General features: G+C 25.8%; 1 long non-coding RNA gene across 3 annotated transcripts; it reads right to left on the bottom strand.

The window, feature by feature from the left end:
* Positions 1-1,522: 1,522 nt before the first annotated feature.
* On the bottom strand, positions 1,523-4,603 carry LOC100576338. Of its 3 annotated transcripts, none has more exons than XR_003306516.1 (5): positions 4,488-4,603; positions 4,060-4,150; positions 3,776-3,982; positions 3,410-3,625; positions 1,523-1,689 (listed from the first exon to the last, which is right to left on the bottom strand). It is a non-coding gene; the product is annotated as an uncharacterized LOC100576338 (long non-coding RNA). The 3 variants fall into 3 exon arrangements; XR_003306518.1 differs by having other exon boundaries at positions 4,502-4,592; XR_003306517.1 differs by having other exon boundaries at positions 4,497-4,587.
* Positions 4,604-4,629: the final 26 nt, after the last annotated feature.

The following is a 4,629-nucleotide window of genomic DNA, read 5'->3' as shown; positions in this document are numbered from 1 at the left end:
TTGATAATTAATTAATTTAAATAATTTTTATATTTTCACAATAATATTGATTTATACTTTTTTCAATAGAATTATTCAATTGGAATTTAATGATAATAAATATTAAGAAAGTACGAAATCTTCCTTCAATTTTGTTCAGTTCTGTTATTAATTCAAGTTGTGTATATATTCGATTGAAATATTTTATTTATAGATATAGATTTTATAGATATATTTTAGATACAAATTTTTGTTGGTATTGGAGAAAATTAAAAAATACGAAAGGAAAAAATTGAAAGTTTCATTCAAGAAACTCATGTAATCATATATGATTAATCTTTTGAAATTTTATAATAAAATATACTTTATTATTATTTCTTTTAAAATTGTGATTATTTTCATATCGCTATTTCTATGATCTTCTCTCATTGATATTTTTACTTGAAAATTAATAATATAGTTTTAAATATAAACTCAATTTTCTTTCAACAAGTGAAATCTTATTATGTTTATCTTTAATGCTTTGTTAAGCATAATGAAATGCACTTTCTTTCATTACATTTCTTCAATACCATGTATTATTTTAATATGTAATCTTCCGCATTTCTTTTTCTTCCACCGTAAATGATGTTTATATTCTTTTTTATTATCATTATTTACTCTAATCTTGAATAAATAGAAAAAAAATAGAATTGATTAATATTTATAAATCAATATATAATTATCTTCATTATTTTTAAATAATATCAAAGATATTATTCGAAAATTATAAATAGTTTTTACTAAAAATAATTTAGAATTATTGAAACTCAAACAATTTATAAGGATTATTTCTTGTTCATTTAATTTCTGTAATCTTTGTCCATTAATCATTCATTATTAAAAATATATCATTTTTAAAATGATCATTGAAAATCGTAATAATAAATAATAATGTTAATAAAAAAATACAATCAATTAATTTTATTATTTTTAACACAAAACAATTTTAATTTTGATTTAATTATATCTTTGTATAATCCTTTTAAAAATTAAAATGAATATTTATTTTTTATAATAGTAATATCTAGAAAATAAAAAGGGAACAAAAAGTAAAATATGAAAGATAATAATAAAAACTTATTTTAAAAAAAGAGTTAATTATACTTTTAACGTTTATCAAACGGAATAATCTAATTATATCTCTGTTGACCCTTTTCCAATGTTAAGAACTCTTATTGTTAGTATCTCATCAATCATTCTAATCAGATTCGTGAAAATATCATGACGTCGTGATATGAATACTTCTCTGATAAAAATAGCAAGCACATCTAACTGCTTCATCTAAAAATTGATAATTAGAATTAATTATATCAGATAGCTACAAGAGATCTTGCGTATAAAAATATTTTATGACATTCTGGGGAAATAATTAATTTAATATTCATATTCCTAAAGTCCCTATCTAAAATTAAGATGAAAATAAACATTTGTTGTATTAATTATTATTTTTCTCAAATAGTAATTTCTTTTTCATATTTATTTTCATCATTTTAAAGAACAATTTCTATTAATGCTAAATATAATTTGTTTAGAAATACTTAAATTGATCATTTTTTTTTAATAATAATAATAATTATCGCAATGTGAAATCATAAACTATACTTATCTTCGCTTGTCCCACAATCGTTAGAATTTTATTTTTGTCCAGAGAAGTACAGTATCTGCCATCTATAGTCGAAAATTAAAACACAACTGTTAGACTTCAATTCATTTCTAACTCTTGATAAACATCATTTCCACAATTATTTCTTTTTTTACCCAATTGTTTCTTTTTTTTTAAATTTCAAAGTATTAAAATAACATCAATTTTTTCTACATTTATCGAAACTTTACTACAATTTTTTAAAATTATTAATAAAGATAATGCACAAAAAGAGAATTCATATTTTTTATAAATGTGATTAAAAATATCGAATCTAAAATAATGATTTCATTCACAAAGCAGTTTAAATTGTAACCACTAGCTGTGTTCTCTATTTTACATATATATTTGCGTCTTACAATGTTTCCTATAAATGCTTCAGAGGGCTATTTTAAAATTGAGCATGCATCTAACGAGAATTTTTGAGGTGGATGCAATGCATTCGCGGCACGTATGTATCAGAGAAGCCAGCATCGATCGTTATGCAAGAATGGCGCCGATTTGACTCTCTTTATTTAAATTAATTTCCTCGTTTGTTTCGGTATCACCCATTGTATGTTTATGCCTTTCGCCATCTAAAGATAAACCTTCGTTACAAACGTCGCATTCTCTTATCATCGTACGAATACGGATGATGTACGCTTTGCATTCGCAAAGATGATCTCTCACGTTATCGGCGTGATATTAAAAATAGCCTGTGACGATTCGAAACATTTCAATTTGGTCCTTTCATCGATAATTATAATCGTCTCTCAGAGAATCGTGGATGGACGAATTGTGATCGTGTCACAGAGGGGTTCCATACCCCCGCAATTATTCTATCTATTGATTTTATGATCCGGTTGTGAACAGAAAAAGAGAAGCAAAAGTCGGTAGTAAATTATAGTTACTCCAATTGTTCGATTTCGTGTTCTCTTTGATACACGTATATAATAATAAGTAATATTGTTTGAAATGTATATATAATTTTGATTTAATACATAGAAAGTTCGTTTTCGTCTCTTCTTTAGAGAATATCTGGTTCTTTGAACAATTAATCATCTGTGTCAATTCATATCTCGAATATTAAATTGTACCTGACACGAACGAATTACAATGTAATTTGTCTTGTGTATTAATATTATGGATTTTCATCAAATAATAATTTCCATTCCTTATGAATGATATACATTAAGTATCATTGTTTTGAAATATCTTACAGATGTTATACAATTGAAATTTCAATTCGATCAATAAGATGAATAATTACGATTTTTTAATCTAAATCAAAGTCGATCAGAAAGGGTTCATAGTACTCTCGATGGCTTAATGATTTTTATATGCACAATTTAATCAGTGTAATTACTCTGTTCAACATTCAAGCTGATTTCTTAGAGCATACTGCCGCAATTCGTTGACGGTCTTCGTTGATAGCGCAAGAAAGAAAAACTTTCTTGCGAATGATCATAACACTAACTCCTCTGTCCGACATTTAATTAACTCCGTTTTGCCGTACTCAGAAACGAAACTGTAGACCATCTATATTATATTTAGTATTAAAAAATTCTTTAAAGAGTATCTGCTTTTCTCGGAAATGAATGAAACCTTATAAAAGATTTAATAAAGTAGAGACAAAAACCGTATTAACGATACTTAATAAAATAAAAGTTAAAAACTATTAACCATCTTGAAAAAATAAATTTATAAAATATTTTGAAGCGTTAATTATTAAAAAAAATTTAAAAAAACGTGTATATAAATACGTACCATAATATTTGACCTAGTATAATGTTTGTGTCCAGTTAAGTCTCTAGTTAATTGGATAAAAAAGACATCAATTATTGGTCCATCTCGGGGAACCGTAATAGTTCATTCACCTCGAGATAATTCGATGAACTTGTAGCGACCTCTATGCAACGACCTGCTTTCTATTGATATTTTCTTTTTCTTTTGCATTTTTCTACATTTGAAGATGTAACGAACCTGAATCGTAATAATAAAAAAAAAATTATTGTAAATATTTGATATACTTATAAATCACAATATCAAAGAAATTAAAGAATAAATACTTATACAAAGAGAGAATAATATTACGAATCATTTAATTGGTTAATTAAAATTATTAATTATTACCTGGAAACCGGGAGAAAAAATCAGGACAATTGAAAATTAAATAATTTGTTTGTTCATTGTGTTATCGTTTCTATCGAATATGCATTACAACTCCTAATAAGTACATTGTCATTCTCTTATTGAATCCATATCCTTTGTGTCCTGCATCCTTGAGAGAAGTGTGCACCACGCTTATAGCACACGCATCGAACGTTTATCGTTGTCGTGCTTGAAATTATTTATCAACGTGAATGTGCCGTGTTGTATACGAAAAATATATGTACGATGCATTATTTATCGAATACCTGCATACCGACGAAATTCTGCTACCAAATCGCGTTTTGCTCGAGGATCGTTCCAGATTCTGTAACTATTTCTCCATCGCACGAGAATTATCTGTGGAATAGAAAAGATTTTATATATTTAATACGATCTAGACTTAATTATAATTTTATCTTAATGTAATGGATTAAATCATCATCGATAATAAATCACCCTCTTTAATCCTCTTATTATTCTTGAATGTTCGATTTTATATTTAAGAATTTCTTCATTTATATAATATTTCAGTTATATAATATTTTATAAATATTCAGACGAAATTTCAATTTATGTTCATCGTACAATAATATTCATTTTTCATACAATAATTTTATTTCATACTGTAAATCATATACTCTCTATTATTGTTATTGTATTTCTTATCTATATATTTTTATCTTTCTTACCTTACCTTTCTTACCTTACTTCGAAATTTGCATTCATTTATTCCAAAGATATCCCAAACGAAGTTGAATGTCTTGCAATGGAGGAAGTTCATCGTCGTTAACACTGTCTCGAAGATATGGCGCCAAACGGACGCCGACTTCAAAATA

Source organism: Apis mellifera, linkage group LG1, assembly GCF_003254395.2.
Source record: "Apis mellifera strain DH4 linkage group LG1, Amel_HAv3.1, whole genome shotgun sequence".
Lineage (NCBI taxonomy): Eukaryota > Metazoa > Arthropoda > Insecta > Hymenoptera > Apidae > Apis > Apis mellifera.
Note: the sequence above shows the minus strand (reverse complement) of the source record. Positions and strands in the feature narration are given on the sequence as shown.